Source organism: Pseudorca crassidens, chromosome 1 (genome assembly GCF_039906515.1).
Source record: "Pseudorca crassidens isolate mPseCra1 chromosome 1, mPseCra1.hap1, whole genome shotgun sequence".
Taxonomy (NCBI): domain Eukaryota; kingdom Metazoa; phylum Chordata; class Mammalia; order Artiodactyla; family Delphinidae; genus Pseudorca; species Pseudorca crassidens.
In genome coordinates, this window is record NC_090296.1 from 4420756 (window position 1) to 4442475 (window position 21720).

The following is a 21720-nucleotide window of genomic DNA, read 5'->3' on the forward strand; positions in this document are numbered from 1 at the left end:
AACCTTTCCCTAGGTTCTTAAACAACGGCAGAAGAATCAGGAAGACCCACGGAGGAATTTCGAAGAAGACACGGCTAATTTACAAACAAGAGCGAAATAGAATGTTGGAGGAACTCAGCGGCACTAAAGACTGCGGCGGATTGGAAACAACTCGGAAGGCGGGCACTGTGGTGAGTGCGCGCCGCGTTTGTTTCTCAGCAGTGATTTTTGAGGATGAATTTTGAGGGGGAGAGGGAGTTTCCTTTACACTTTTGTGTGGCATGGCTCTCGTCCTGAGCTCTTCTAACCGGACTGAAGAGTTTGTTTGGCACACACTTGCTCAAAACCTAAGGGAAAAAAGCCAAGTCCCCGTAAGGCTGACAGCCCTGGAGGACAGGAGTCAGTTTGAAATGTCTTAGTTTTAAGAAGGTGGCAGAATTACATAATTATTCACAACTCATAAGAAATTAAAATACCTCTTCCAAATATGAAGTTGTGAGATAACACAAACCACAAATTCTAGACTTTCGGAGAGCGTGTACATCGTTTGGCCTCCCACGCACAAACCCACATCAGAATATCTGCGCCACGAACACGTGGCCACCCTTCCCTGGCTTCCCCAGCGTCCCTCCGCACACAGGAGGGGTCCCTCGGAGCGGCTCCTTCCCGATGCTGAGGGGCTGAAGATGCAGCATGTCGGAGAAGCAGGTGGCCACCCCAGGCACCCAGGACCACAGAGACACCGCCTCTTCCGCTCATGGCAAATCCGCATGAGGTAAGGAACGATCAAGAAAGTCCTAAAATAAAGGCGCTGGGTGACGGGAGGGCTTGGGGGTGGGGGGGCGGAGTATGGAGAAATGGTCACATGGGCCCAAGGAGTCTGTCATTCTGGGTGGTGGCCTCTGTGCGCTCATCCTGTTTGTGATAAACCGAAAATCATAGCACCTCGTTTAAGCAGATAGATTAAGCATCACTCCCTCAGCCTCATTTTGAGGATCTGTCCTGCCTCTCGCCCAGGACTAGGCCCTGGGGCTTCCAAGGCAAAGCAGCTGGGTTCCTGCTGCAAGGTGCTTATATCACTAGCAGGACAGTCAGATGTATAAACCCATATAGGTGCACTGTGGTCAGGAGAGGAGATGCAGGGAGGGTGGGCACCCTGACGCGGGAGAGGGGTGAGCCCTGGAGTGTAGAGTCACCATGGGCTGACGGCTGGAGGGAGTGGGAAACCAGGATCGTGTTTGGTTAAGGGGTGGCCTCAAGGGTGCAGGGCTGCAGAGGTGGGGGGACCTGGTGGCTTTGGGGGACTGACTCTGTGTGCTGCACTGAGGGGTTAGGACTGACCGTGGTGGGAGCCGAGTCTGTGGAATTCTCCCAGTTGGGAGGCTCTGTAACCACTGCCAAAGCAGTTTATTGGAGACAGAAGCCTTACTGCGTTGGGCAGAGGAGTGAGTGGGACGTGAGGGGGGTAGATTCTTGAGGATGGTGGCTGTGACTTCCTCCTCCCAGGGTCTGCTCTAGTGTACAAAGTGAGTCCCCAGTGAATTGGAAATACTTTCCTCTCTTTCCGTAGACCTTCATTAGCAATGCTCTTTCACCAACCTTATCTTATTCAATTTTAATGAGAGCACATAATCTTGACCTAGGAAATAGCCTTATGAACTTGACCAAAAAGGAGCAAGGGGTGAACCCCCAGATCTGTCCAGTCTGTGTTTTCTCCACTTTTCCTTCTGTACGGGGGGAGGGGCTTCATAGAGCGTCCCCCCTCCTCCCCCTGCCTCACGGAAAGCATCTTATCTCTCAGTTGCATGTTAGCTGCCCAGGACACAAAATTCAAGAAACAGTTTCTACCACATTCTACCAAATACTTACCATCTACCAGAAACACACAAACGGCGTGTGGCTGCTGCCCTTTGATCTCATGGTCTAGAACCTTTGCTTCACGTGGCAGAGATTGGACAAGATTGAATTCTCTGAAGAAAGGATACCCAGAGAGGAGTATCAGTGCCATTCTGTTTGTGTTTGGAAACCCTTTAAGAGATCAGAGAACTAAAAGAAACATGCCACAGTACAACAAGTTTTCTGAGCGCAAGAGAGCTGTCTTCAGTCAGTCCCACCTGTGGAGAATTACCTAGCCTCTGCCAGTAACTCTGACAGTGAAGGGGTTAAAATAACAAATAAATGACTTTATTTAGACTTGAGCGTTTCTGGCATTTTTTTTCCTAGATTTTTTTCCCCCACAGTATTTGATGTGACAGCTTTTGTTTGCTCACACTTGTCTCTCTTTTAAATTTCTCATATCAGCGGTAAAAGCTATTTCTTTTTCCTGTAACATCTTGAGCTTGATATCCAATGAAGGGAGAAATTGCTCTTGCATTACTTGAAATTATACTATTATACCCAATTTTGGGAGGAGAAAGATGAGAGTAATTTAGATCTCCAGGCACTGAAGATTTTGCAGACGGGTCATTTGCAGCATTATTGCTGATTAGTCATCCATAAAAGCGCTTTTACTGCGGAGGAGGCGCCTCCATTTCTGGTGTTCTTTAGAAACGCCGATTTTGAGGCCCATCCGGGCAAGGGAAGGACAGTCATCATCCACTTTGAGGTCACGGTCTGGCCTCGATGGGGCTCTGGTTGGGAGTGGAGGGCCGCTCTGCACGGAGGAAGGGAGCAAGTGGAGGCAGAGCTGGGTGTCATCTAAGCATCCCCGTCAAAAGCATCATCCGTGGAACCAGTGTCAGTTTCAACGCGCATGCGCACTTGCAGAGCCAGCCTCCGAAGTGGGCGGCCGGCTTCAGGTACCGATTGTTTGTGCGTGGGCCAAGGTTGTCCGGAGAAGTCTGTCTTTTCTGAACTTGGCGAGATCATTTATAGACCATGAACAAACCGGAATTTGTTGGCTAACCATTTAAAAGCAATTTTGGAAAGAAATGTTCAGTTTCCTGACGTTTCCTTATGGGAGTGAGAATCTGTCGTCTTTTCCAATTTCTTTCACATCCCAGGGCCCCCTTCTGGAGGCCACCATTTTCCAAAGGAATTCACTTACGGGGGTTAACCTTCTGGCCACTGATATCCGAGTGAGGACACACACGCTCTGTTTGCGTGGCCGGTGGGAAATCTTACCTCCTGACATCGTTCTCGGGCGGGCAGGGGGTGAAATGCTTTCTGTAAATTTCAGGGTAGAGGGCCCCATCATTCGATCCATGCCTTCTCAAGCGGCTGGTATTTCCTAAACTTTTCTGTGTATATCGTTGGAAGCACAGCGTTACCACTCTAAAGAGGGACACCAAGGAGCCAAATGCCAGTGGAATTCTGTAATGTGGGCTGCAGTGTAAACTGTGGTAGGGTTGAACTGAGGACTCTTCGAGAAAAACCTGCAAGTAATTAAGTTCTCCCTCCAGCAAGGTAAAGCTGAGTCTGAAGTCTGTCAGCACAAAGGAGAGTGAAACCTTTGTGGGTGATTATATGTATGGATATATTTTTTCTTTTTTAATGTAAATAAAGAACTCTGGCAAGACAAAGGAACCTCGTATCTCATTGCTGACCTAAGGAGGAAAAAAAGGAAAGATGCAGCCTTTGTTGGTTGCATGCTTTCCATTGCTGAGGTCAAGACAAAACTTAGATTACCCTGTCTCAGCAACTCCCAAACCATATTCCACGGCATATAAGATATTTCCTGGGGAGGAGGGGAGAGAGATTTCATGAACAACTCAGTTTCAGAATCCTTGCATATAATCTCCCCTCCTCTGGAGATTTATGATGCTCTTGAGCCTGTTAAGAGAACGCTGTGTGCCTTGGTTTAAGCCAGCTCCCTCTCATCCGGTGGGACCAGAGTCCTTTTCACAGGGCACCTGCTAGCGTCCTAGGAGAAGTACTGTTTCGTTCACCCACAGCAGAAACGCTGCCCACTAGCAACTGATCTGCCGTGTCTGTCCTTGTTTGTGCTCGCTCTGTGGTGCTCTATTCACGTCAGTGGTGTTGTACAGTCTGTTGTGATGTGTGTATCCGGCTTTCGGGACAGTCTGAACGCTCCTTGAGGACAGACGCTTTTCCTGTCTCATCTTTGTGTTCCCAAAGTGCCTGCCGCAAGGAAGGAAGCGTTTGATTTACTGTATGTTGAGAGCTAGTCCCACGGTGGCTCATGTGAGGACCCAGGCGCACTTTGGACCTGCTAACGGTGACGAGGGTTAGAAGCAGGGGAGACAATGGAAAGAAAGATATGCAGAGCTAGTCCAGTTCAATTGCCCTCTCTTTCCTGCATTCCGTTTTCTCAGAGGAAAACACGTACCTTTGGAGGACTCTTTACCTCTCTTTGCACTTGCAAGAATAAAAGCATAAAACATTTGTTTTTCATTGTAAAATTAGGAAAAGAAATAATGGGATGGACTGAGGCTCAGAGCAGACAGAGATTCAGTTACCTGGCAAGGCTGAGTAGGTAGCATCCAGTGTTCGCCTGGGGCTTTGAGCAGAGAGCACAGGGCTTGGAAGAGAAGGCTTGAGTTTTCACTTCCATGAGGAACCAGGATGAGTGACCATCTTCTGTAAGGAGACTCAGGGGTGTCACCAAGAGGGAGGCTGGTGAGATGGTGTGATGTCCATTGCTTAGTGTCGTGGGAAGAGTGTAGGCTTTGGAGTCTGGTGGCCCTGGCTCTGAATTCCAGAAGCTCCACTTTTTTAAAGAAATTGAAGTATAGTTGATTTACAACATTGTGTTAATTTCTGCTATACAGCAATGTGACTCAGTTATACACGTAAATATATTCTTTTTAATATTCTTTTCCATTATGGTTTGGATATAGTCGCCTGTGCTATACAGTAGACCTTGTTGTATATGTAACAGTTTGCATCTATTAACCCCAGTCTACCAATCCATCCCTCCCTCCCCCGCCCCTGCCTTGGCAATCACAAGTCTGTTCTCTATGTCTGTGAGCCTGTTTCTGTTTTATAGATAGGTTCATTCCTGTCATATTTTAGATTCCACGTATAAGTGATAGCATATGGTATTTGTCTTTCTCTTTCTGACTTACTGCGCTCAGTATGATAATCTAGTTGCATCCATGTCGCTGCAAATGGCATTATTTTGTTCTTTTTATGGCTGAGTAGTATTCCACTGTATATATGTACCACATCTTCTTTATCCATTCATCTGTCAATGGACATTTAGGTTGTTTCCACGACTTGGCTATTGTGAATAGTGGTTCCAGCAGCTCCACAGGACCTTGGACTAGAGTTTCAGTTTCTTTATTTTTAAATGTTGAAAAATATTTATTTTAAAATTTATTTATACATTAGAGATTTATATTATTTAAAAGTATTTAAAATTTTAATTTCAATAATGCCTAACTCACAAGGCAATTGTAGTCTATGTAGGTTCTTGTATAGATTGACTTGCTTACGCTCATATAAGTGTGGAACACACCAGGTTGTTACCATGGATTATCTGGGAGAGGTGGCCCTTGCAGGCTGAGGTTGTTGAAGGCTGTGGCAGCCAACATCCAGGAAGCCTTGCCTCCTGGTGTTCATGCATTTGTGTAGTCCCTACCCACCCACCGTGAATAGGGATGACCTGGGTAACCAGGAGGGTATGACAGAATGAAGAGGTGTGACCTTTGACGCTAGCTCATGGAAGACACTGTAGCTTCCTCCATGCTCTCTCAGTTTTTGCTCTGGGAGAAGCCAGCCGCCATGTTTTGAGGACACACAAGGAGCCCGATATAGAAAGGTCCATGTGGTGAGGAACACAGGCCTCCTGCCAACAACCCACACCGGCCTGCCAGCCACGTGAGGCACCATCTTGGCACCAGAGGTTCCAGCCTCAGCCCAGCCTTCAGATGATGGCATCCCCACCCTCTTGACTGCCCTCATAGGAGAGACCCTCTGCCCAGAACCACCCAGCTAAGCGATTCCAAATTCCCGATCAACAGAATCTCTAAGATGATGAGTGTTTATTATTGTATTAAGCTGCTAAGTTCTGAGTTGCTTTGTTACATAGTAATGGATAATTAATACAAATTAGGGATGTGAGAAGGCAGACAAAAAGTAAAAGGCTGTACTAAGAACCAGAGTGTGCATGATATGATTTCATTCACATGAATTTTATATAAATGTGCATAAAGGAACTAGAAAAATATACAGTCACAGACTTGTAGGAATATCTGTGTTACAGTGTGAGTTGCCAAGTGGCAAGTATAAATTACAGAATAATGTGTGTAGAATGAATCTATTTTGGTAAAGGCAAGCAATAAATCAGCCCTCTCGTGTGTTTACAGAAGCAAAAAGAAGGGCGTGGTGGGTTTCTTTGGGAGGTGATTATAGTGCCTGCCTTTGTATAATCTTTTCTTGCATTGTTTTACTTGTTACAATAGGCTTCGATTATTTTTGTCACTGGAGACTATAGGTAAATAAGTATTTTTAAAAATTAAAAAATAAGGGTTGAAAATGAGAAGAAATAAGTGTTGCAGACTGCCTGGCATGCAGAGGCATTCATCAGAGGTCCTTTCCTGCGCCATGGGCGAGTTCGGTGTCCACATCTGGTGGTCCGGTGCAGCCTCTGGGCCCTTTCTCAGACTAATGTTTTTAAATGAATAAATTAAAATATATGGGCTTACAGAGGGAACCCATTCTACTGAAATAAAGTTACAATGTATTAAAAGCCAAACTTGTGATGTAGCAATAAATGTGCTTCTTTATCAGTATTTTAAATAAGAACCACTGAATCGAACAGCTACCATAGTTTCAGAGTAGTAATGAGTGTAAGTGATGTTTGAGGTACTTGCAGCAAGTTTGGTGTGATAAGGAAGTATGTGTGAGTGCTGTTGCTGGCCAAGTCACGGGAACTGCTGATGCATTATACCGAGATTATGCCTAAGTTCACAGTTGACGGGAGTGTTATAAATATCTGTTAGCGAGTAGTGAAAATAAAGATATTCTATTTTTTTTTCCCCAGTCAAGTTCATGGACCCTTTGCAGTAAGTCGTAGCTACAAATAGGTCAGAGTCAAATCGAGTCTTTGTGGGGACTGGGATGAAGGAAGGGCAGAGCCAGAGATGCTCAGGGGTTAGGCTTGTCCCCGGGCCAGGGCACTGGACACTGACGCAGTGTGGATGCCAGTGGGGTGGTCAGCCAGGGTGAGCAGGACCACGGCAGCCACGGGCACACCAGCGGGGCCCAGCGCACAGCGCTCCCTGCTGCCCTCCTCTGCGGGGAATATTTTTTCCTTCAGAGTCTTTGGAAAACCAATACCTAGAATAGCACACCACCTTATTGCTTTATATTTGGTAGGAGCCTGAGATTCCCTGTATAGCTTCTACAGAAACCCACAGAGAGAAAGAGTGCTTTGCAGATCGAGGCTTGGGCAGTCCAAAATCTTACAGTAAGATAGTACCAAATGCTCTCCAAAGCGCCTCGCTCTTTTTCATTTTTATGATTTTTGATTTCTCTGCTTTCATTCACGGTTCCCATTTCATTTTAAGCCTTTCTTGGCAGTTGTTGTCTGGAGGTCACCCTTTGAGCTCATCTCCGGTCATTGCTCGTCCTCTTAAAGTGGTCAAACATTTAAATATTTCTAAAATTACAGGATGTGTTTGGGAGCCCAAGGACTTGGATAAACACACCATCAGTGGTACCTTTGGATCGATTCCCCCTCCTCCCTGGGCCCCTTTGAGAGACCTCACCATTTGTGGAGGTAAATCATATAACTTGCCACTAAGTCTAACAAATTAAAAAGATCCAGTGACCCAGAGCCAAAGATCCAGGCCCTTCCAGAGTGTGACTTGGACGTTCTCATGACCAGCCAATCACTAAATCACTCATCAAATATTCTTAAGTGCCTCTTGTATGAGGCACTTTGCTAGGAGTCGCAGGGCAGTGACTCTCAAACTGTGTATCACACACGCCAGGGGTTTAGTAAAGCCAGGTTAGTGAGTTGTGACCAACATTTAAAAAAATGCAATGGAAAACAGTAGTAGTAAAGGTAAATACTGTGTCGTGAATGTATGTCTCAGATGAATACACACACACACACACACACACGCATGCATGTATGTGCTAGATTACCATGAATAGTATACTTATTTATTTTGGGTGGTTGTCAAAAAACTGGAAAGTTCCTGCCCTAGGGAATATTCAGCAAACATTAAACGTTAGGGCGCTCCGATCTTTAAAGTCATCGCCAAGTGGAATAGTAAACACATTCGCTGTGACGCATGAAAAGCTAACAGCACGAGGGCAGCTGCGTGGTTCTCTTTGACATCTGGGGGAGCATCCCTGCTCAGTGAGGGCTCTTGTATCCTCTGTCTTTGGACTGCCCTGTGGGAGGGGCATTGCCTCTCAGGGGCATGGCTCCTGCGGGGTGGAGAGAGGAAACCCTGTGAAAGAGACGGTAGGAGCACCAAACACTCAGGGAGCTGAGACAGGCACACTGACCTGGTGAAGGCCTCTGGGTGGGTCACTAGCCAGGTCTGCTGCATGGAGCTCCGATTCCCTAATAGAGGTCCCCACTCTTGGAGGATGAAATGAGGCCTAATTGTTCCCTAAGTTAATTCCAATGGAAGATCCAAGGATTTGGAGTGCGCTGGTTTATTTGGGTGGGTGGGTGGGGTCTCTACTTCTTTTTACACAGTTATATGCTGCCACCATTTCAGCTTTTGGTAGGCCATGAGCACCACCTCTTATGTGGAATCTGGCAAAAAAGCATATCCGTTGTCGGTTGCCTGGTAGGATTTCACACTCATTTCTTGGAATAGGTTTTCAGCCAAACGGGATTGCTGTCTCGAGGAAGACTGTCCCCAGGCCTCTGGTTGGCTGGCGTGCTTGCTCGGCCAGCAGGTGTCGTCAGGAGCACCAGGGTTACTACGGATCATGAACTTGCCTTTGTTCAGCATTTTGCAGGCTCCGTGTGGGTCTGAAGTCAGTTTGCCCATCTAGGACCTGTCGGGAGGCAGTCGAGGAGAGGCTTCCCAGGAGTGAATGCGAACAGAAATGACTGTTGGCATTACAGTAGCGGGAGGGGAACTTTCCTGAATGAAAAGAAAATACCCTGACTCTCGGCGTGCCCAGCCCTCCCACCCTGGGCATAAATAATTTAAACCACTGAGACTTTGTGCCCTCTGAGCGTGATGTCTGTTGTTTTTCATTGTGATCGGTACCCACTCTTGCTGTGTGTACTGTAACCCACGGTTGTGAGAAAAGTGTATCTGGAAAGGCCAGGCTAGGAAAATCTGGGTCTGGTCCGTGTGTCCTTTTGGAGGAGTTCAAAGTTCTACAGCTGCTCGTAGCATGGCACACAATGTCCAGAACGTCCCCAGACCAAACCCATCCCTTGGGTCATGCATTGTGTTCATTGACCAGACCCTTTGCTGCCCCGGGTGCCAGTCTCTGGCTTTCCCTAATGCAGGAGGAAGGCTCTGGGGGTACCGCTGGCTGAATGTCAGGGTCCAGTCTGTGTGGCACCCAGTGCAACAGAATTGTGTCATTTATCGAATCAGTTTTTCAGTTCTCAAATTCATTTTCCAGCCATCCAATAATAAAGACCTCTTACGTGAAGATTTGCTATAGGCTCTCAGGGTCCTGGCTCATCTATTTCTAGAAAAAGCAAACAAAGCAAGAAAAAGGTAATGACCTAATCCCCGTTTAACTTTGTGTCTTTTTGACAGGTTAAGAAGTGCTCAATGCAGAACACTGACTGGTGCAGACGAATGTTGCCCTGTTCCTTAGCAGACCATTGCCATCATCAGCGGAGGTAAGGGTCTTTTGAGGACACAGAGAATTTTTTCTTATTTGTTTTCAGGAGGAATTGAGAAAGGGTGTGTGTCCTTTGGGACAGGTGAGGGGTGAAATGGAGAAAATGTTGTTTACAGCGGTGGTTCTCCATGGTAACAGACCTGAGGTCTCTTTTATAACACATATTTTGTAATGCTCTGTGGTAAGTTACAAAATATGGCTCAAATTCCCTCCATCCGTGAAGGCTGTCCCTTTGCAACGTGGTGTTACCGCTCCTCTCATCAAGAAGTTGTGTCTGTTATTCTACCCCCCTTGCATCCTGGCTGATCTTGTGACTAACTATGACCAATAGCATGCCGTGGAAATGATACTGGGTGATTTCAGAGCCAAGGCTTCAAAAGACTTTGCAGCTTCTACCTTCTCCCTCTTGGAATCAAGTGACCGTGTGAGGAAGCCTGAGCTAGCCACCTGGAGAGGCCACAGGAAGGAGAGCTAGGTGCTCAGGCTGACAGTCCTAGCCAACTGCCAGACACGTGGCCATCATGACCTCCAGCACCGGGCTGATTGGCCAACTGGTTCCAAAGGCAAAGTGCGCTCTGCCAGCGTGCTGTGGAGCAGAGGGGAGCCATCCCAGCTGGGCCCTCCCCGAATTGCCAATCCGCAGAATCATGAGCAAGAAGTGATTATTGTTTAAAGCCATTGATACCATATAGTTTCTATGCACCAACAGAAAACTGATACTCATTCTTTGTTTGCTTTGAAAGTCATAGGTTATATGAACTACTCTGCAAAAAATTAAAAAGAAAAACGTTACTACCTTAATTGTAATACAAAAGGAAAAATAGGAAAGTAAGCAAATGATGTGCAAATGCTAGAGGTCAGCTACCCTAGAAGTTGTAGTGCTGCAGTAGAAGTTACCTAGAATCACCACGGACTCATCTGCTTCAAGTGCAGGCTGCTAGAATAGGGGTGAAGCACAAACCCCGAGGGCGTTGCCATTGTCATGTGATTCCTGAAACGGCGATCAATTCTTGACTGAGTTCAGAAAACCAAAAAGTAATATTTTACCTGTATTGACATAGCCGTCAGATTCTTAGAGAATTAATTTTACATTAAAACTGTACCCCCCAAACCCTCTGTGTTTATTCATAGAATTATAAAGTTTTAATTCTAGTTACATTCTTTTTTAAATTTAAATTTTTATATTTTTGCTTAGAATAATTATATTTTATTATGAAAAATTTTTATTGAAGTATAGTTTATTTACAGTGTTGTGTTCATTCCTGCTGTACAGCAAAGTGATTCAGTTTTACATATATATATTCTTTTTCATATTCTTTAGTGTTATGGTTTATCACAGGGTATTGAATATAGTTCCCTGTGCTAAACAGTAGGACCTTGTTGTTTATCCATCCTATATATACTAGTTTGCATCTGCTAATCCCAAATTCCCAACCCATCCCTCCCCGACCCTCCCTCTCCCCTGGCAACCACAAGTCTGTTCCCTGTATCTGTGAGTCTGTTTCTGTTTGGTAGATATGTTCCTTTGTGCCGTATTTTAGATTCCACATATAAGTGATATCATATGGTATTTGTCTTTCTCTTTCTGACTGACTTTGCTTAGTATGATAATCTCAAGGTCCGTCCATGGTTGCTGCAAATGGCATTATTTCATTCTTTTTTATGGCTGAGTAGTGTTCCATTTTATGTATATATATGTATATATATTTATATATAAATATATATATATAAACACACACACACACACATACATACATACCACATCTCTATCCATTCATCTGTCGATGGACATTTAGGTTGTTTCCATGTCTTGGCTATTGTAAATAGTGCTGCTGTGAACATAGGGGTGCGTGTATCGTTTCGAATTATAGTTTTGTCTGGGTATATGTCTAGTTACATTCTAAAGTCAGATAAATATAAAGACATTCAAAAACTGAAAGAATTCATCACCAATAGACCTGCATTGTAAGAAAGTTTACAAGAAGCCTTTCAGGCAGAAGGCTATTGATACCATATAGAAATATGGATTACAAATGGGAATGAATAACACTGGAAATGCTAACTACATGGGCATATATTTAAGATAATTTTCTTATTATTTAGATCTCTTTGAAAGATAGCTGACTTTTAAAAAATAGTAATGCAGTGTTTTATACCATATGTAAAAGTAAAATGCGTGACAACAATAGCATAAAGGTCAAGAGGGGAAGAATGGAAGTTTACTATTTTAAGGTTCATATTCTCTATGCAGAGTCATATAACATCTGCTGAAGGTAGTGGTAAATAAAATAATGTGTACTCTGAGTCCCAAAGCCATTGCTAGCGTAGCAAAACAAAGACGTAAGCTAACAGAAGAGATAAAATAGAAGTACAAAAAGATACAATTAACTCAAAATGAGAGAAAAAATAAGGGAAAAAGAACAAAGAACAGATGAAATGAATAGAACACAAGTAAGTCTATAGATTTAAACTAGCCATACCAATAATCACATAAAATGTAAGTGGTGAAAATGCCCCAATTAAAAGGCAGAGATTGTTAGACTGGATTTAAAAAGCAATACTCTATGCTACCTACAAAAAATAAAATACAACAAAATACACCTTAAAGATGAAAACACCAAGAGATGGAAAAAGATTTACCGTGATAATAATAATAAAAAAATTGGAGTGGCTATATTAATGTCAGGCAAAGTAGATTTCAGAGTAAAGACTATTACTAGGGATAAAGAAGGTCATTTCACAGTGAAAGAAATCAGTTCAGCAAGAGGACATCTTAACGATTTACGCACCTAATAACAGGACTCAAAACAAATGAAGCAACATCTGATAGACCCACAAGGAGAAATAGAAAAACCCACAATTATGGTCAAGGATTTCAATACACCTTTCTAAATAATTGATAAGACTTGGACAACTTGACCTCATTGGCATTTGTAGAACATTCCATCCAAAAATACAAGAATGTGCATTCTTTGGATTGGACATATTTACCAAGGTAGGTCATGTTCTGGGCCATAAACAAGTCTCAATAAATTAAAGAAGTTTCACATTAATGAAGAGTGTTAGAAGTCAGCAACAGAAGGACGCCTGGATAGTGCCCAAATATTTGGAAACGAAATAACACACTTTTGAATAACTCATGAGGCAAAGAAGAAAGAAAAATGGAACTTCGAAAGTATTTTGAACTGAAGTAAAATTAAAATATTGCATATCAGAATTTGTGGGGACGCCACTAATCAAGTAGTAAAGGGGAAATGTTGCACGAAACTTCTGTCTTAGAGAAGAAGGAAGATCTCAAACCGGTGACCTCAGTTTTTGCCTTAAGAAACATGAAAAAGAAGGTGAAATTAAGTAGAAAAAAGGAAATCAAAAGATCAGAATGGGAATCAACAAAAAAGACTGCAAAAGACAATAGAGAAAATCAATTAAACCAAAAGCTAGTTCTTTGAATAAATCTTTAAAACTGATAAGCCATGACGCAGACTGATGAGGCAAAACAGAGAGAAGAAACAATAACCAATATCAGAAATAAGTGAGGTGACATCATTACAGATTGTATAGTCATTTAAAATATAATAAGAGACTAATGTGAAAAACTTTATGCCAATAAACTTGCAACTTGATGAAATGAACAAATACTCTGAAAGAGACCAATTACCAGCGTTCACTAATTAATTAAATAACCCTATGATCTATTATAGAAATTGAATTTGTAGTTAAATACCTTTCCACGAAGAAAATGTCAAACTGAAATGGTTTTACTGGTCAATTTCACCAAACATTTAAAGAAGAAATAATACCAGTTTTACACAAACATTCTTTTAAAAATGGGAGGGGAGGGGCTACCTCCCAACTCATTTTACGAGGCCCGTACTACCTTGATACCAACACAAGAAAAAGACATTACAAAAAAAGAGAATTATAGACCAACATCCTTCATGAACATAGATGCAAAAATTCTAAACAAAAGTTTAGCGAATTGTTCAAACACTATGTGAAAAGGATAACACATCATGACCACTGTGTGGTTTATCCCAGGAATGCATTGTTTGATTTAAACTTAGAAAATCAATCAATGTAATACATTATATTAACAACTGAGAAAGAAAACACACATGGTCATTTCAGTAGAGGCCCTCCTCCTCTCTTCTCAAAAAGCATTTAACAAAATTCAACATCCATTCCTTACAAAAATTCTCGGCAATCTAGGAATTGAAGGGATTCCCTCAGTGTTATATAGGGCATCTGCAAAAAACCTGCAGCTTCGAAAACTGAATGCTTTTACTACAAGATCAGGAACAAGACAAGGATGCGTTCTATTCACTACTTCTATTCATGCTTGTACTGGAGCTCTAGCCAGGGCAGTCAGGGAAGAAAATTAAATAAAAGGCAACTAGTTTGGAAAAGAAGAAGTAAAACTGATCTTACTGACAAATGATGTGATTGTCCCTTCAAAATCTGATGGGATCTACAAAAAAGTTCCTAGAACTAATAAGTTAGTTTAGTAAGGTTGTAAGGATACAAAATAAATACATAATAATCAATTGTATTTCTATATATTAACAATGAAATCTCAAAAGTCAAAATTTAGAAATATTTTTATAATAGCATGAAAAATATGAAATATGTTAAGGATAAATTTGACAAAAGATGTGCAGGTTCTGTATACCAAAAACTGCAACATTGCTGAAAGACATCAAGGAAGACTTAAAGGAATGGAGACATACACTGTCCATGGGTCAGAAGACTCAATCGTTCACCTTTGAATTCTCCCAAAATTGCTTTTTGGATTAAGTGCAATCCCAATCAAAAAAATCTCAGCAAGTTCTTTTGTAGCCCTTGACAAACTGATCCTAAGATTCCTATGGAAATGTAAAGGGCCTAGAATAGCCAAAATGACTTTGAAAATGAAGATAAACATTATTTGATTTCAAGACATTATAAAATGACAGCAATGAAGGCAGTGCAGTATTGGCTTAAAAATAGACAAATACAGGGCTTCCCTGGTGGCGCAGGGGTTGAGAGTCCGCCTGCCGACGCAGGGGGTGCGGGTTCATGCCCTGGTCCGGGAGGATCCCACATGCCGCGGAGCGGCTGGGCCCGTGAGCCATGACCACTGAGCCTGCACGTCCGGAGCCTGTGCTCCGCAACGGGAGAGGCCACAACAGTGAGAGGCCTGCGTACTGCAAAAAAAAAAAAAAAAAAAAAAAAATAGACAAATACATCAGTGGAAAAGAATACAGTTTAGAAATAAACCCACGTATGGAAAACTCCACAAAGGTTCAAAGGCCTGTCTGTGGAGAAAGGATAATCTTTTCAACAGTTGGTGCTAGGACTTGGATACAAGCATGTACAAAAAATTAACTCACAGTGGATCCTAGTCCTAATCATAAAAGTAAAACTATAGAATTTGTAGATAAAAAGTAGGAGAAAACTTTTGTGACCTTGGATTAGGCAAAGATTCCTTAGATCCAACAACAAAAGCGTGATCCATCAGAGAACAAATTGATAAATTGGATTTCATCCAAATTAAGCACTTGTGCTCTTCAAGAGACATACTTAGGAGGATGAGAAGGCTGGAGAAAGTGTTTGTAAATCACGTATCTGATAAAGGATGTATCCAGAGTGTATAAAGAATTTTAAAAACTCAGTGATAAGAAAACAAATAATCTAATTAAAAATTAGGCAAGCACAGGAACAGATACTTGACTAAAGAAGATATATGGATGGCAAATAAGGTCATGAAAAGATACTCAACATCATTAGTCATTAGGGAACTGTAAATTAAAAACATAATAGGCTACCACTACACATCTGTTAAAATGGATACATTTGAAAGACTGACCATAGCAAGTGTTGGCAAGGATGTGGAACATCTGGAACTCTCATACACTGCAAGTGGGCATGTAAAATGAGGAAGCCACTTTGGAAAGGAAACAGTGAGACAGCTGCTCCACTCCCCCCAAGAGAAATGACATCTGTATGGACATATGTCCGTACAGAGACTTGTACACAAATGTTCAGAGCAGCTGTATTTGTGATTGCCTATATTTAGAAGCAACCCAGATGTCTCCTCAGAGGTGAATGGATGAACTGTGGTATATCCGTGCAATGGAATACTACGCATCAGTAGATAGAAATGGACTGTTAACACGTGCTACAACATGGATGAATTTCAGGTTACTTATACTGAGTGAAAGAAGCCAGGCAGAGTACATATAGTATGAGTTCATTTACGTGAAGTTCTAGAAAATACAAACCAATCTACAGCGACAGAAAGCAGATTAGTGGTTGCCTAAGGATGGTGGAAGAGAGGGGTGGTGCGGAGGCATTACAGAGGGACACAAGGCAACTTTCGTGGGGGGGGGGTGTGATGAATATTTTTATTATCTTGACTGTGGTGATGGTTTCACAGGTGTGTGTGTGTGTGTGTGTGTGTGTGTGCGCATAGCTATGTATATCTATATATCTCAAATTGTGCAGTTTATTGTATGTCCATTTTATATCAACAGCGTTGTTAAAAATTCAAATAGCCCCTCTCAAGCAACATTGTTTGCAAAATTGTTCCCCCCTACTTTTCCACAATGCCCCCCCAGACTTTCACTGAGAACACTGGTTGAGAGTGTAGAAATTGTTGATGGTTTACTTATCCTTTATCCTCATCCTGTTTGCCACGTCCTAAGAGACATTATCCCCCACAGAGCCTCTTGCTATAGTGTGAGTTTATTCTCCATCCCAGGGGCAGCCAGGTTATTGTTAAAACCTCAAACAATATCATTGTTGTTGCTGTTGTTTTTTCCCACATTAAAGATGATATTTAAGGCTCTTCTTTTGTTTTATTTATGCCTATCCAAACCCAACTCATCATTTAAGGAGCTTAGCTTTCTTGACCACTAATTTTTACCATCTCCGTAAACTCGTTGACTTTTCTAGGTCTGATTCAGTTTAGCAAACAGTTAGGGAGGGCCTGCATCCCTGCTACATTCTGCTTAGCGCCACGAGCTCTTTAAGGCAGGAGTAATATCTTAATTTGTGCTTCCAGTGTCTAGCTTAACAAATGCTGAGTTAAATTGTACGTTATCTTAGCATGTTATGTACTGTATTGTATCACTTGTTAATGATTTTGCGTATTTACTCTCTCTCCTTTTCTATATTCTTGCCTCTAGCACAGACTTAACACAGAGGAAGTAACTAATTCTTAGAGATCAGATGATTCGGGGGAAAGCATAGAGAATCCATTAACATCCAGTCAGTAGCCTTGAAGCTTTCTCCCACTTGTCAGGACCCACTTATTAACTATGAATGCCTTAATAATGCGCTTGGCTGGACAGAACCATTTCCTCTCGTAAAAAAGAAAATGAAAAAGGTGATGTCTAGGCCTGTATACACCAGTCGCTTCATTCCTCAAACATCTGTTGTTTTTTCTGGCTGTGATATGACGTGGTTTAAATAATACTGACTAATTAATTTACCTACAAAGCATGACACTAATAGGTACTGCTAGGGAATTTGTTTATTTAGCCCTAAGCACTCCAGTTTTACAGAGTGTTTGTTTTTATGGCAGAAATGAATCACCAAAATTAGATGGACTTAGATTCATTTACCAAATTCACAAATATTAGAACTAGAGAGAACTAAGACAGTTTCAGGACATAGAAAAAGAAGAACAGTCGTACCTAACTTCTGGTGGTATTATGCAACTGTTAGGCCCAAAGGATGACGCACTCTGAAAGCATGAGACTTCAGAGGTTTTAGATGAATTCATGAATGATCAATCCATAGCTGGCTCTTAGGGAAGCTCAAGGTTGTTTGGGGTGGGGTGTCACATCCCAGTCTTGTGGAGACTGATGTCTGGGATGGCAGTGATGCTGTTAAGAGACCCAGTGCTGGGCTGGAGAGAGCTTTGGCTTGATCCATTAGTTACTTATAAATTAAATAAATTTTCCCAACTCCTGATGATACACAAAATTCATGCTTATCGTAGTAAAGTGAAAAAATGCTGAAAAGTATAAAGAAATAGATACTATTCATTCTCCTTACTCAATGATAACTGCCATGTCTATGCTCTTTGTAGTAAGTATACATTTATTTTTCTAATATCATGAAAATTTCAAATGTACAGCAAACTTTTTCAGTGAACACTCCTGTACCCACCCCTAGATTTTGCTATTAACATTTTCCTATACTTGCTTTATTGTATATTTATCCATTTGTTTATTCCTCTCTCCCATCAATCCATCTTATTTCATTGATGCATTTCAGCAATTTAGCATGCATCTCTAGAGTTCAGTCTATGTTTCCTTTTGATGTCAAAGTCCCAAATCTTGAGTGTTCATTCCCTGAGTGTGGTGGATATACACTGAGGTGACCCCTGATGATACTCACCTGGTACTCACACCCTGCATAATCCCCTGTAACTTGCTTATAATCAACGGTAAATGGCAAAGATTTTAGGATGTCACTCCTGTGATTGTTATATTATTTAAGGCTCCATAATTCTAATAGGCTGGACCTAGAGACTTCCGGTGGGCTTGATGAAGTAAGTGACCATATTGGAGAAGCTCACGTGACAAAGAACTATGGGTGGCGTCTAGGAACTGAGAGCCTGCAAAAAGCCTGGGCCCTCAGCCACACAGCAAGGAAACAATTCTCCAGACAGCTATGGGCGTGAACCTGGAAGTAGTTTCTTCCTCAGTTGAACCTCTGGATGAGCAAAACGGTCTTATAAGACCCTGAACAGAGGACTCAGCTAAGCCATGCCCAGAATTCTGACCTACAGAGACTATGAGATAGTTTATGTGTGTTAAGTTGCTGAGTTTGTTGGAAATTGTTTTGCAGCGTTGAAAACAAATACAGGTATTAGTACCTGGAGGTGGGGTGCTGTTGTAACAAATACCTGAAAATGTGCAGTGGTTTAGGAACTCACCGGTGGGCAGAGGAGCATGATAGACAAAGCCCAAGTCTTCCTGAAAAGACCGTGAACAGTAGAAATCTGGGTTTCAGGGATACCACTGGTGACAGCTCATAGGAAGTGGGCAATATGTGTCTGGAAACTGGAGGAAGGGAGAGTCCTTGACATGGAGTGGCAGAAAGTTAAGTGATATTATCTCCCATGCTGGTGTGGAAAGCAGGACTTGTGGGTGAAGAACTTGGTTATGTCGCTAAGGACAATCTGAGCAAAGTATTGAAGGGATTCCTTGGTTTCCGCTGGGAAACACATATAGTAAAGTGTGAAAGGAAAGAGATTGCTTAATTGATGGAAGAACTGTTAAACAAAAAGGGAGTAGGACTGGGTGATTTCTGAAAATTCTAAGCCTTTCCAGAGGACAGCAGGTGCTCAAATTAAGACAGTGTGGTCTAGAGAAAACTCTGAAGTTGTGACTACATAACCTTTTGCTAAAACATGAAAGATCAAAAGGTCAGAAAATTCAGCCCAATGAAGGGACTTTTGGAAGGGGTATGCCTCACAGATCCTCTCCATCAAACCAGAGGACCTCTAGAAGGCGTAAACAGGTTGGCCCTCAGCGTCTCCATCTTGCTAGCAGAGAGGACCAGAGACCCTTCTCATGAGCATGATGAAATAAGCGGCCATGTTGGAGAATCCTACATGACGAGGGGCTGTGGAGGGGATCCAGGACCTGAAAGCAGTCTGCCGATGATAGCTAGCAAAAGCTGGGGCTCTTGGACTAATAGCTGCAAGGAAATGAACTCTGGCAGCAGCCCTGATGAGCTTGGGAGTAGATTCCCAGTCAAACCTTCAGATGAGAATACAGCCTGGCTGTCACATGGATTGCAGCCTCGTGAGATCCTGAGAAGAGGACCCAGTTAAGTCTCGTGTGGACTTCTGACTAACAAAACTATGAGTTAATGCATGTGTGGTTTTAATCCTCCAGTTTATGGTCATTTCTTATGACTCAGTAGAAAACAAATACACTGAGTTTTGACACATTCATACTCTGCAATCCAAACTTCTGCCCAGATAGAGAACATTATCATTACCCTAGAAAATTTCCTCATGCTAATTCCCCATCAGTCCCCCGACTCTCAAACTCCCCAGAGGCAAAAGACTCTTCTGATGCTTTTTACACTATAGATTAATGTTGCCTGCCCTACAATTTCATGTAAATAGAATCCTACTGTGTATGCTCTCTTTTTTGTTCAGTTTCTTTCACTCAGCCTAATATTTTTGCAATTTATCCCACATTGTTTTGTGTGTCAGTAGTTGGTCCTTTATGTTGTTGCATGTTATTCTGTTCTGTGAATATATCACAATTTGTTTATCCATTTTTCAGTTGATGGACACAGGAACAGTTGCTAGTTTTAGGTGATTGTGAGTAAACCTGCTATAAACACTTTTTGAATAAGTCTTTTTGTGAATGAATATATGTTTTTATTTCCCTTAGGTAACTACCTAGTTGTGGAGTTGCTACGTCAGAGGATAGGCGTATGGTTACTTTTATAAGAAACTTCCAGGTATTGATATTTTTCCTAAGTGGCTGTCTCATTACAGCCACTATGAGTAGTGGCTCATTCTCACCAACAATATATGAGTTCCCGTTGCATTGAATCCTCACCAACATTTGATGTTTTCATTCTTTTTAATTTTTGCTATTCTAGGAGATGTGTAGTGGTATATCATTGTGGTTTTAACTTACGTGTCCCTGATTTCTAACAATGTTGTGTACTTTTTCTTGTGCTTATTGGACATCATATCTTCTTTTGAAAAGTCTCTTTTTAAATTATTTGCCCCCCTTTTTGAGGAGAGGGACTGTTTGTGCTTTTATTGTACTCACTAAGTTGTAGGCGTTCTTTGTATATCCTGGATACCAGTCCTGTGTCTGATGTTTGCTTTGCACATGGTTTTTCTCATATGGTGGCTTGCCTATTAATTTTCCTTATGACACCTTTTGATAAACAGAAACATTTAGTTTTCATGATTTTTTAATGGTTACTGCATTATGTGACTTGTTTAAAAAACCTTTGCCTAGCCTCAAGCCGTGAGCATATTCTCCTGTGTTTTCCTATGCAAATACCACAATTTCTGAGTTACTGTAGCTTATAGTAAGTTTTGAAGTCAGGTAGTATGTCCTCTAATTTTATTAGAGGTTTTCTCAAGGTTGCTTTGGCTATTCAAGGTCAGTGCTGTCCATTAGAGCTTCATGCAATGATAAAAATATATACCTGCACTGTTTAAGAAAGGTAACCACTAACCATATGTGAGTATTCAGCCCTTGAAGTATGGTTAGTGCAACCGAGGAACTCAATTTTTAATTTTATTCAATATTAATTAATGTAAATATAAATTTAAGAAGCCACACATGGTTAGTAACTACCATGATGTACAGTGCAGTCGTAGGTCCTTTGCATTTCCATATACACTTTAGAATATGCTTATCAATTTCTACCAAAAAAAGGCACTGACGTTGTAATTGAGATCTCTTTGAATCTAGAGATCAGTCTGGCCAGAATTGACATCTTATTAATGGTTAGTCTTTTGATCCATTATCATGGTATATCTCTCCATTGATGTATGCCTTCTTCAGTTTCTCTCAAAATGTTTTGTGGTTTTCTGTGTACTGGTCTTGCACATACTTTGTTAAATTTATCCCTAAGTATTTCATGCTTTTTAAAAATGATATGATAAGTGAAATTATTTAAAAATTTTTTCAATTGTTTGCTGCAATTGACTTTTGTAAGTTTACCTTCTAGCCTTTGACCTTGCTAAATTCACTAACTACTAATCTGGTAGTTGTTTTGTTGATTCCTTCAGATTTTCTACGTAAACAATCATGTCATCTGAAAATAGAGACATTTTTACTTCTTCCTTTCCAACCTGGATGACATTTATTTGTTTAAGTTTTATTTATTTTTATTGGCTTGTTGTACTGGCTAGAACCTCCAGTGCAACGCTGAGTAAGAATGTCCATTCTCACCTTGTTTCCAACGTTAGTAGGGACAATTTCAGTCTTTCATCATTAGGTATTGTATTAGTTATATGTC

At 41.7% G+C, this 21720-nt stretch overlaps 1 long non-coding RNA gene across 2 annotated transcripts in view; it reads left to right on the forward strand.

Moving 5' to 3' along the window:
- Positions 1-607: 607 nt before the first annotated feature.
- Positions 608-21720, forward strand: part of LOC137222398 (uncharacterized) — a 57142-nt gene continuing 36029 nt past the window's right edge. For both annotated transcript variants that reach the window (XR_010942441.1, XR_010942446.1), the window contains exons 1-2: positions 608-754; positions 9633-9718. This is a non-coding gene — a long non-coding RNA (uncharacterized lncRNA). The remainder of the gene's footprint in view (positions 755-9632; positions 9719-21720) is intronic.